This window comes from Vombatus ursinus, unplaced genomic scaffold (assembly GCF_900497805.2).
Source record: "Vombatus ursinus unplaced genomic scaffold, bare-nosed wombat genome assembly UNPS02014942.1, whole genome shotgun sequence".
NCBI classification, from domain to species: Eukaryota; Metazoa; Chordata; class Mammalia; order Diprotodontia; family Vombatidae; genus Vombatus; species Vombatus ursinus.
In genome coordinates this window covers 21,815,401-21,828,356 of record NW_020954720.1, presented here as the reverse complement: position 1 = coordinate 21,828,356, position 12,956 = coordinate 21,815,401, and the positions used below count along the sequence as shown (strand labels likewise).

Genomic DNA, 12,956 nt, shown 5'->3' with positions numbered 1-12,956 from the left:
CCTGGCTCACACCTAGCCTGCCTGATGGCTGCCGCCAACCAGAAAGCCATATCTAACTTTTCTGAAATTCTGTTCACCTCCTTAACTTCTTTTTTGTTTATTTTGTAGTTAGATTTATCTAATTCAGAGAAGGGGATGTTGAGGTCCCCCATTAGTATAGTTTTGATGTCTATTTCTTCCTGTAACTCCCTTAACTTCTCCTCTAACAATTTGGATGCTATACCACTTGGTGCACATATGTTATATATGCATATATTACTTCATTGTTTATGATGCCTTTTAGCAGGATGTAGTTTCTTTCCTTAGCTCTTATCTCTTTTAATTAGATATATTTTTGCTTTTATTATGTCTGAGATGAGGATTGCTACCCCTGTTGTTGTTGTTGTTTTTTTTACTTTAGCTAAAGAATAATATATTCTACTCCAGGCTTTTACCTTTACCCTGTGTGTATTCTTCTGTTTCAAATGTGTTTTTTGTAAACAACATATTGTAGGATTATGGTTTTTAATCCATTCTGCTATCCACTTCCTTTTTATGGGAGAGTTCATCCCATTCACATTCACAGTTATAATTACTTTCTGTGTCTTTCTCTCCATCCTATTTTCTCCTCCCTCATTCATGGTTTTCTTTCTCTTTTCTCCCTTTCCCTTCTCACTAGAGTTTTGCTTTTGACCACCGCCATTCTCAATCTGCTCTCCCTTCAATCAGCCCCCTCCCTTTTCTTCCCTTTTTCTTTTACTATTTTTTACCTCCCTTCTATCCTCCCTCCCTTTTCTTTTGCCCTTTCCCCTTCTGCTGCCTATAGGGTAAGTTAGGTTTCTATATCTAACTGAGTATGTTATTCCCTCCTTGAGTTAAATCCAACGAGATTAAAGTTCAAACAACAATACTCATCTCCTTCCCTTCTTTCCCTCTACTGTAATATGTCTTTGTACCTCTTCATGTGATGTAATTTCCCCTTTTCTGCCCCTCCTTTCCTCTTTTCCCATTACAATCCCTCTTAATTAGTTTTTTTTAATCATTACATCAAAGTCAATTTAAATCCACCACCTCTGTATATGTATATGCCTTCTAAATGTCCTAATGTACAGTTCTCAAGAGTTATAAGTATCATCTCCCCGTGCAGGATGTAAACAGTTTGCTTTTATTGAAACATATGTTTTTTTTCTTTCCTGTTTACCTTTTTATGCCTCTCTTGAGTCTTATCTTTAAAGATCAAATTTTACGTTGAGCTCAGGTCTTTTAAGGAAAGTCTAGAAGTCCCCTATTTTATTGAATGTCCAAGTCCTCTCCTAAAAGATTGTGTTGAGTTTTGCTGGGTAGTTGATCCTTGGTTGCAATCCAAAGCTCTTTTGCCTTACAGAATATCATATTCCAAGCCCTCCAGTCTTTTAATGTAGAAGCTGCAAGGTCCTGTGTAATCCTGACTGTGTTTCCACAGTATTTGAATTGTTTCTTTCTTGTTGTTTGCAGGATTTTCTCCTTGATCTGATAATTCTTGAATTTGGCTGCAATATTTCTTGATGTTTTCAATTTGCTATCTCTTTCAGCAGGTGACTGATGGATTCTTTCAATGACTATTTTATCCTCTGGTTATAGGGCCTCAAGGCAGTTTTCCTTGACAATTTCTTGGAACATGCTGTCCAGACTCTTTTTTCATCATGACTTTCAGATAGATCAATAATTCTTAAGTTATCTCTCCTGGATCTATTTTCCAGGTGAGTTGTTTTTCCAAAGAAGTATTTTATATTTTCTTCAATTTTTTATTCTTTTGATTTTATTTGACTGGTTCTTGATATCTCATAGAGTCATTATCTTCCAATTGCCCAGTTCTAATTTATAATGAACTGTTCTCTTCAGTTAGCTTTTGTACCTCCTTTCCCATTTATCCAGTTCTACTTTTTAAGGAGTTGTTTTCTTTTTCCTTTTTGTCAATTGTATTTTAAGGGAATTGTTCAATTTTTCTTCTACATCTCTAATTTGATTTTTAAAATCCTTCTTGAGCTCTTCCAAAAAGGCTTTTTGCACTTGAGACCAGTTCATATTTCCCTTTGAGGTTTCGAATACGAGTATATTGACAATGTAGTCCTCTCCTAAATTTGTGTTTTGGTCTTCCCTGTCACCAAGATACTTCCCTATGGTTATTGTTTATCTTTGTTGCTTCTTGCTCATGTTGTTTGCCTTTTTCCTGGCTTTTAAAGTTGATCTCTGCTTCTGGCAAACCAGGGGCACTGACCCAGGCTTCTTGTGCTGGGGACTAGGGACCTAGTTACTGGTTTTGTGTGCTGGGGCCTCAGATGTTGGCAGCTTGGGGCTGTAGACATCTGGTACTTTATCTTGTGCTAAGCTGGAGCTTGTGGTGGTGGCTGTTGTGTGCCTAGTATTGGTGCTTGCCTACTCCACTACTGTAGGGCTCAGGATCTCCTGCTGGTTTGCTGAAGTGGGTCTTCCTGCTGACTTGCCAGGATGCCTCGCTCCCTACACTGGTCCCCTTCAGTCACATCAAGAGAGAACTTTCCCAATAATCCCCCCACCCTCCTCAGCTAAAAGACTGCTGTATCTCATCTTTCTGCTGTCTCCACTATTCCAGGATTTTTCCTGGGGCAATATTCTCTGAGTTTTTGTTTTTCAAGGTCAATAAGGGAGGGTGACAGCATCTTACAGCATACTCTTACATCTTGGCTCCCAGAAGTCAAAATGGGTGACTTTCAAATAGTCTGTCTGTGGGCTGATAGCTCCAGAAGCAGTCCCTGCTGCTGTCAATTCAGTCACTCCCATGGCTTGCTCCTGATGTGATGGGACCAAGGTTAGACCATGCTCCTCTCGCACCCAGGTATTATAGACCTTTCCTACTGACCTTCTAAGTTGTCTTTTTGTGTGTTGAAAAGTCTGGAAACTGCCATGCTGCCAGTGATTCAGCCTCCCTGGGGTCACTGTGAATGGGTCTGTGCTCATGCAGCCTGTGCTAGATTATGCTCCTCTTTCAGCTAGGTGTAACAGACCCTTCCTGTTGACCTTCCAGGTTGTCTTGGACTGGAAATCTACCTCACTCTATCTCTTTGTGGGTTTTGCTGCTTTAGAATTTGTTCAGAGTCATTTTTTAAAGGTATTTGAAGGTGTTTGAGGGAGAGCTCAGGTGAGTCCCTGCTTTCACTCTGCCATCTTGTCCATTATTATAAATTCTGTATTATTTTTGAAGGAACCTCATCACAGTTCAGAAATAGAGTGTTTGTGATCATTCACAGGCCAGAACATAGGGCAGAAGAGTAGTAGACACAGCCCTCCTCAGACCAACTGCCTAAAACCCATGAAGTTTGGGACATTGCACCCTCTACCCTGGAAGCATAACCCCACTTTAGGAAAATGTTAAAAGCCAAGAAATAGGCTGGAGAAATGAGCAAACAGCAGAAATTTTTCTAACCATAGAAAGTTACTATGGTGACAAGGAAGATCAAAACACACACTCAGAAAAAGATGACAAAGTCAAAGCTCCTTCATCCAAAGCCTCTGAGAAAAATATGAAATCATTTTGGGCCATGGAAGAGATAAAAAAAAAGATTTTTAAAATCACATAAAATAGGTAGAGGAAAAAATGGGAAGAGAAATGAGAGTGATTCAATAAAATCAGGAAAAAAGTCAACAGCATGGTAAAGGATACGCAAAAAATATTATAAAAAAGTAACACCTTGAAGAAGAAAAAAAAGACTAGGCCAAACAGTAAAAGAGGTACAAAAAGTCAATGAGGAGAAAAATGCCTTGAAAAGCAGAATCAGCCAAATGGAAAAAAAGGCACAGAAATTCACTGAAGAAAAATATGTCTGAAAAAGTAGAGTTGGCCAAGTAGAAAATGACATACAAAAGCTCACTGAAGAAAAATAAAATTAAGGGGTGAGAAAGATGAATGCACTGGGAGAAAAGGAAAGAGGAAAGTAAAATGGGATAAATTGTCACACATGAAAGAGGCAAGAAAGAGCTATTACAATGAAGGGAAAATAGGGAGTTGGCAAGGAACACTTGAACCTTACTCTTATTGAAATTGGCTCAAAGAGAGAATGACATACATACTCAGTGGGGTACAGGAATCTTTTTTACTATACAGGAAAGTAGGAGGGGAAGAGAATAAGAGAAGGAGGGGGTGTTTTCTTGGTTTTTCATTTTGGTCTGTTTTCTTTTGCAATTATGACTAATATGGTAATATATTCTCCTTGATTACACATGTATTACCCATATCAAACTGCTAGTCTTCTTAATAAGGGAAAGGGAGAGGGAGAATTGGAACTCAATTTTTTAAAGTGCACGTTGAAAATTGTTTTTACATGTAATTGGAGGAAATAAAGTATTAAAGTAATAAAATTCTTTTAAAAATGCGGACACTATACCTGATAACTGACCCCTCCAAAAAAAAGTCTTTAAGTTCAAATCAAATGGTTATATATTATATGGATTCTAGATCTAGAGCTGGAATATCACCTAGTGCCATGCCTTTATTTTACATGTGAGGAGACTAATGTCCAAAGAGATTATGTGACTTGTCCATGGCCTCAAATATAGTATCAAATTCTGGATTTAAACCAAGTCAACCAACTGTAAAGATACATATTTTCAGCACATATCTATATAAAGGAAATGTGTTAAAAGCTAGGGATGCAAAGAAAGGCAAAAGTCAATGTCCTTGACTTCAAGAAATTCCCATTCTAATGCTAATGACCATGTATATATGAGATATGTTTAGAGAAAGTAGAAGAAGGCGAAAAATAGGATTGGGGTGATAGAGACAGGGAAATCCAGTAGAAAGTAGAATTTGAACATAATCTTGATGAAAGGCAAGGAAACAAAGAAGTGAAAGTGTGGAGGGAAAGCATTACAGAGGTGGAGGACAACCAGTAAAAATATATAGTCAGGAGATGGAGTGTCCTGTTGGAACAATAGCATGGTCATTTTTAGAGGATTGTAGAGTCTGTGGATGGTAGTAGAGTACAAAATTACTGTAAAGGTAGAAAAGAGTCAAATTTTACAAGATTTGAAAGCTAAATGGATGATTTTATATTTGATCCTGGAGGCAATAAGAAATGTCTTGATTGTATTAGGTGAAGCCCAGTAACATAATCAGACCAGTACTTTAGGAAGTTTGTTTTGGCACATAAATGAAGGATGGGATAGAGTGGGGAATGAACTGAGGCAGGGAGACCAGACAGCAAGCTACTGCAGTGGTCCAGGTGTGAGGTGATGAGTGCCTCTACACCAGGGTAGGTAACACTTAGTAAGAAGATTTAGCAGGGGAGATATATTGGGTCAGTTTGAGTGAGAAGGAGAAGTGGATATATATGAGCAATGATATGAAGGTAAAAAGAAAAAAAAAGATTTGGCAACAGATAGGGTATGTGACTAAGAATCACTGAGTAGTTGAGAATCATACCTAGATATTGAGCCTGGGTGCCTGGGAAGATGGTGATCTGCTTGACATCAATAGGAAAATTTGGAATAGGCAGGGGTTGGGAGAAAAGATAATAAATTATATTCGGGAACTTTGAGTTTGAAATGTCTAAAAAACAAATAGTTGTAAATCGAATTGGTGATGCAATCATCTTGCATCTTGCATCACTTGGTGATGCAAGACTGGATGTCAAGAGAAAGGTTACAGCCCAATAAATAGATTTGAGAATTAGTATCACACTGTTGATAACTGAATCTGTAACAACAAACAGATACCAAATGAGATAGAAATATATGTTGTATAGGAAGAAAATGAGATAGGAATATATAGCATATAGGAAGAAAAGAGGGCTCAGGATCTACACACATATTTCATGGGAGTGACATGGAGGAAGATCAAGCAAAGGAGACTGAATAAGAGGAGTCATACTAGGAGGAGAACTAGGAGTGAGCAGTGCCATGGGAAGTGCTCAAGTGAAGAAAATATCCAGAAGAGTGTGAATGATAATATCATAGGGTTAACCAAGGTCAAGCAGGATGAGTATGACAAAATGCTTATTAGATTTAGCAATTAAGAGATAATTGGTAACTTTGGAGAGGATAGTTTCAGTTGAGGAGATTGGAAGCCAGACTGCAGAGAGGGGAGAGAAAGGATGTAGAAGCATCAATTACAAACAACTTTTTCAAGAAGCTTTGCCATGATAGAGAGGAGACATAGAAAGATAGGCTATTGAAAATAATTATATCAAGTGAGGGAATTTTAAGGATTGGGGAGGCAAGAGTATGTTGTTAAGCAGCTTGGCAGTAAAAAATGGATTGGAAGGTATTAAAGATTAGCTAGAGTGTAGAAATGACAAGAAGGGACAATCATCTGGAGAAGATGGGATGCAATAAAATAAGAGGTACATGTACAGGAGTTTACTGTGGCATGTGAAAAAATAGTGTAAAGAGGAAATAATAGAGGAAAGCATTAGTGATATGACATGAAGAGGAGAAGAAAAGAGGGAGCTCTCAGTGAATAACTTTAATTATTTTGGGGAAATTGAGTCAAATTTTTCCGCTAGGAGGGTAGGAGAGGAGGTGTCATAATAGGATTGTGGAGAGATGAAAAAAATTTGAAATAGTCTCTGTAGTGAGCAAAATAGTGAATCAATTATAGAGGTATAAAATGATTGCCTTACTTAAGTGAAGACCTGGTTGAGATTCTATAACAGAAATTTGTAGTGAATCCAGTTAACATCTCCAGCCCCTTCATGAGCACATGAATAGGTCTCAAGATGTCAGTTGGTAGGAGTTATCCAAGGTTGGGATTTGGCAGTGCATGACTAGAGATAGAAAAAAGGGGGGGGGCAAGAGATGTGACTGGGCCTTCCCATTCTGCACTTTTTCTACTATACCATTCCACTTTCCTGGAAATGTCATCGCTCATTTCTCTCCCTCCTTGCCCTTCTTCTTCTCTCCTCTACTCCACCTCGACCTTACCCTCCCCCTCCCTCTTGGTTACCCTGGCTATCACAGAAGCATGACTTGGGAATCTCTGATAGCAGTCAGGCATTATCATCTTTCCACAACATGCAACCATGTTCATCAGATTAATTTTCCCAGACTCTAAACCATGCTGAAGAAATATTTAAAAAGATGGAAAGCTATTTGAGACACAAACAATTATGTGATGTTGTTTTAGTTGCTAGTGTTTGAAGGATCCCAGCTCACAGATTGATACTCATTTCTGTTTCTGATTATTTTGCTACCATATTTACTAACGATGTAAGGAAAGCAAGACAAGAAGAAATCAAAATGGAAGCTGTAGAGCCAATTTCAGTTCAGGCTTTGGTTCAGTAGGCATATACAAGTCATCTTGAATTAAAGGAAGATAATATTGAGTGTGTGTTATCTATAGCTTGCCTTCTTCAACTGTCTCAGGTTATACAAGCATGTTGTAAGTTATTTTTTCTTTTTTTATTACTTTTCCCCAAGCATTTATTATTAATTTATTTATTTCTAGTTTCAACATTCACTTCCACAAGATTTTGAGTCCCAAATTTTCTCCCCATCTCACCCCTCCCCACACTACAATAAAGCATGCCTTCTGATTACTCCTTTCCCTAATCAGCCTTCCCTTCTATCACCCTTTCCTTACATTTATCCCTTTCCCCTTCTATTTTCCTGTAGAGCAGGATAGATTTCTATACCCCATTGCCTGTATATCTTATTTCCCGGTTGCATGTGAAAACAATTTTTAACATTTGTTTTTAGAACATTGGGTTCCAAATTTTCTCCCTTCCTCACTCCCCACCTCATTGAGGTGGCAAGCAACTCTATACAGGTTATGCATGTGTAGTCATACGAAATACTTCCATAGTAGTCATGTTGTGAAAAAAACTAACTATTTCCCTTCATCCTGTCCTGGCCCCCATTTATTCTATTCTCTCTTGTGACCCTGTCTCTCCTCAGAAGTGTTTACTTCTGATTACCTCCTCCCTCAATCTGCCCTCCCTTCTATCATACCCACTGCTCTCTTGTCCCCTTCACCCTCATTTTTCTGTGTGGTAAGATAGATTTCCATATCCAATTGAGTGTGTGTGTTATTCCCTCCTTAAGTCAAATCCTATAAAAATAGGATTCACTCATTCCCTCTCACCTTCCCCCACTTCCCCTCCACTGTAAAAGCTTTTTTTTGTCTATTTTATGTGAGATAATTTGTCCCATTCTACATCTCCCTTTCTCCTTCTCCCAGTATAATCCTCTCTAACCCCTTAATATTATTTTTTAAATTTCACCCCTTCATCTTCAACTCACCCTGAACCATCTATGTATCTATGTATCTATGTATCTATGTATCTATCTATCTATATACTTGCATATATAAGTTTTCCCTCCAACTAGCCTAATACTGACAAAGATCTCATGAGTACAAATATCATATTTACATATAAGAATGTAAAAAAGTTAAACTTTAATAAGTCTCTTATGATTTATCTTTCCTGTGTATCTCTTCATACTTCTCTTGAGTCTTGTATTTGAAAGTCAAATTTTCTATTCATCTCTGGTCTTTTCATCAAGGATGCTTGAAAGTCCTCTATTTCACTGAATATCCATTTTTCTCTTGAAGGATTATACTCAGTTTTTCTGGGTAGGCGATTCTTGGCTATAATCCTATCTCCTCTGACCTCCAGAATATTATATTCCAAGCCCTCTGGTCCCTTAATGTAAAAGCTGCTAAATCTTGTGTTATCCTGATTGTGTTTCCATAATACATGAATTGTTTTCTTCTGGCTGCTTGCAATATTTTCTCCTTGACCTGGGAACTCTGAAATTTGACTATACTATTCCTAGGAGTTTTCCTTTGGGGATATCTTTAAGGAGATGATTGGTGGATTCTTTCAATTTCTATTTTACCCTCTGGTTCTAGAATAACAGGGCAGTTTTCTTGATAATTTCTTGAAAAATGATTTCTGGGTTCTTTTCTGGATTGTGGCTTTCAGGTAGTCCAATAACTTTTAAATCATCTCTACAGGATTTATTTTCCAGGTCAGTTGTTTTTCCAATGAAATACTTCACATTGTGTTCTATTTTTTTTCCATTCTTTTGGTTTCATTTTTACAGTTTCTTGATTTCTCATAAAGTCACTAGCTTCCATTTGCTCCAATCTAATTTTTAAAGAAGTATTTTCTTCTGTGAGCTTTGGGACTTCCTTCTCCATTTGACCAATTATGCTTTTGAAGGCATTCTTCTCCTCATTGACTTTTTGGACCTCTTTTGCCATTTGGGTTAGGCTATTTTAAGATTTTATTTTCTTCAATATTTTTTGAGTCTCCTTTAGCAAGCTGTTGACTAGTTTTTTCATGATTTTCTTGCTTTATTCTCATTTCTCTTCCCAGTTTTTCCTCTACTTCTCTTACTTGCTTCTCAAAATTCTTTTTGAGCTCTTCTATGGCCTGGGACCAATTCATATTTTTCTTGGAGGCTTTGGATATAGGAGCTTTGACTTTGTTGTCTTCTTCTGGTTGTATGTTTTGATTTTCTTTGTCACCAAAGAAAGATTCTATGTTCTGACTTTGTTGCCCTGTTTGCTCATGTTCCCAGCCAATCACTTGAGGTTTAAACTCTTTGTTAAGTTAGGAGTCTGCTTCCAGTATGGAGAATGTACTGTCCCAAGCTTCAGGGATTTTGTGCAGCTGTTTTCAGAGATACTTCTAGGGATTTGTAAATTTTCAGTTCTTCCAAAGTGGTATGATCAGGGGCGAGTTTACTCCTTTGCTGCCCTGGGCTCTGGTCTAAGAGTGACCATAAGCACTCTTTTCTGCCTTGGGACTGTGAGGAGGATTCCATCTCCACTGCCACTGCACATCCTCCTCCTTGCACCAGGACTGTCACCCAGAATTGTGACCTAGATCCAAGCGCAGGCAAAGCAAGAGAATCCTGCCTCAACACAAGCAAAGGTGTCCCTGCAATTCCCCTTTGATCAGCCACTGGATTACACCTCTGTCTGTGGGGTGAAAGGTCCAGAGGCAACCACTGGGGCTGCAATGGAACTGGGGCCCAACCAAGTTCCTCTCTCACCATGGTCTGACAGACCTTTCTTACTGACCTTCTAAGTTGTTTTTGGTATTTGTGGACTGACAAGTCTGGAAACCACCATAGCTTCCCATGATTCAGTCCTCTGAGGGCTGCTCCAGGTTCCCTGAGGCCTGGTCTTTGCCTACATGCCAATGCTGAACTGTGCTCCCCTCCTAGCCCAGTGCAATAGACCTTTCCAATCAACTATCCAGATTGTCTTGGGCTGGAAATTTATTTCACTCTGTCTTTTTATGGGTTCTGCTGCTATAGAATTTGTTTAGAGTCATTTTTTACAGGTATTTGGAGGGATTTTGGGGATAGCTCAAGCAAATCAGTGCTTTTACTCCACCATATTGGCTCTGCCCCCTCCATGTTGTAAATTCTTAATGAAACAATTTCATCCATCTAACTGCCTTGGGATTTGTTATTTTCATGATGCAGTGTTGTTTGGATTTGCACAAAGTGGCTCAAAATTATACCACGGAGCATTTCATAGAAGTAATTACAACCCAAGAATTTGTATTATTATCTACTAGTGAAATTGCAAAGCTCTTTACAAGTGATGATATGAATATATCTAATGAAGAGATGATACTGAATGTACTACTTATACGAGTCCATCATGATTTAGAACAGAGATGAAAAGATCACAGTAAACTTCTGGCTTATATTACATTACTTGTTCCTCCACAGTTCCTTGCTGACATGGAAAATAATATACTCTTTCAGAATGACATTGAATATCAGAAGTCTATTATGGAAGCAATGAAATACCATTTGTTGCTGGAGAGATGACCATGTAACAAAGTCCTCACACAAAACCCAGAAAGTCAACTGTTGGCACTTTATATGCAGTTAATGGAATGGATTCAACCAAAGGAACAACAAGTATTGAAAAATATGTTCTCCATGCAGATATGTGTACTCCAGTAGCTAATATGAATGCACAGAGACTAGAGTTTGGTGTTGCAGTATTGGATGACAAACAATATGTTGGTGGTGGTACAGATAGACTAAAGACCTTGAATACTGTGGAGTGTTATAATCCCAAAACAAAACTTGGAGTGTGATGCCACCTATTTATACACACTGGCATGGCCTTGGTGTGGCTATATTGGAAGATCCTATGCATGCTGTAGGTGAGCATGATGACTGGAGCTACCTAAATAGAATGGGGTGATGGGACATTCAGGTTTATCAGTGGAATTTTGTTGCTACTATGTCCACACCCAGGAACACAGCCGGTGTGGCATTATTAAGTGGAAAACTATGCAGTTGGGGGTCACGACAGAATTTCTTGGTTCAAAACTGTAGAATGCTTTCATCCACTTACTAATAGATGGGTACTTTGTGCACAAATTTCAAAAAGGAAAGGTGGAGTAGGAGTAACTACCTGGAATAGATTATTCTATGCTATTGGAGGACATGGTGTGCCAGTGTGCATCTTGATTTCCAGACTGTCAGTGTTGAAAGATAGTATCCTAGGGGCAAATAGGTGGCACATTGGATAGAGCACCAACCCTGAAGTCAGAAGGACTTGAGTTCTAATCCGGCCTCAGACACTTGACACTTACTAGCTGTGTGAACCTGGGCAAGTCACATAACCCCGATTGCCTCGCAAAAAAAAAGAAAAGAAAAGAAAGATAGGATCCTAAAATTGATATGTGGACTGCAGTTGCATCTATGAGCATTAGCAGAGATGCAGTTGAAGTATGTTTACTTGATGGTATGAAGTTGGAGAATATGATGGGAAAACTTACCTCAACACCACGGAGGCCTATGATCCCCAAACAAATTAAAGGCACAGATTGTAACATTGTGCCTAAGAAGAGCCGGGAGCATATATTGTGACTGTAAAACTCTAATTTAATAATTATTTTATATATGAAGATATCTTACTTCTTTATAAAATTCTAAGAAAAATGTGTTGCATTTTAAAGAACTTTCAAATTCAGCACATCTTCTGTTAGCTGTAAGGTATCTGATGTGAAGTTGAAAATGAAAAGGAATAGGGATAAATAAACAAATATTGAACTTTTAAAAATAAGATTCCATTAATTTCTTGGCAAATAACATAGGTAGATTGATATGAAATATGATTAGCAGTTAATTCTTCCAAACAGAAACAAATACCAACGAATAATTTCATTTATTCATAGCTTGATTTGCTTTATAAACCATTATCTAAGTTTTATTTTTTCATAATGCACATGCCTCTGTCTTGTAACTGAATATATGCATATGCATCCTTGGTGACTGGATAGCAATTTTTCACCATACCTGAGGTTCTGAAACTCTTTTATTTAGCCAAAGACTCAGAGCTATCTTGTTCTAAACAATATTCTAATTAATATTTTTGGAAAGAACTTTATTATATATGTCCTAGATGTGAACTCTATAAAAAAAAGCTCATTTATTCCATTTAGACAACACAAGTTGTATAAGGTAAGAGCCCAATAAAAATATAATATAGACTTTGAGGGAATGTTTAAAAATTACATTAAATGTAGTTAACCATGAGTTACATATTATGTTTTCAAAATGAAGTTGAATCATGATTTTGTAGTAATTTAAGAAATACAATCTTATTTGGGGAAAATGTGTGTTTCCAATAATATTACTCCTACACATGACAAATATCACCATAAGGCAATAGCACCAAATATGGAGTGGGAAGATTTCCCCCCCTTATTATAGAACTGCTTTTAATTTATCTTTTGATATTATTATAACTAAATTACTGTGTTATTTCATGTATGTTTTCTTGTATTTGTTTTTGCTACTTATGCCTTGTTTCTAATGTTCTGCTGCAATACATATAACTCATTATTGTGTTTCATTGTAATAGATAATTTGAGTTAGGTTCCATAACTGGTTGAAAAATGTTTTAAAAGGTCTTGGAGCATAAAGTAAATTTGTAAACTAATGTGTATATGTGAATGTTAATTCTCTCAGTGAATTAT

General features: G+C 37.5%; 1 pseudogene; it reads left to right on the top strand.

The window, feature by feature from the left end:
• The first annotated feature begins 6,975 nt into the window (after positions 1-6,975).
• On the top strand, positions 6,976-11,792 carry LOC114029944 (annotated as a pseudogene).
• The last annotated feature ends 1,164 nt before the right edge of the window (positions 11,793-12,956 follow it).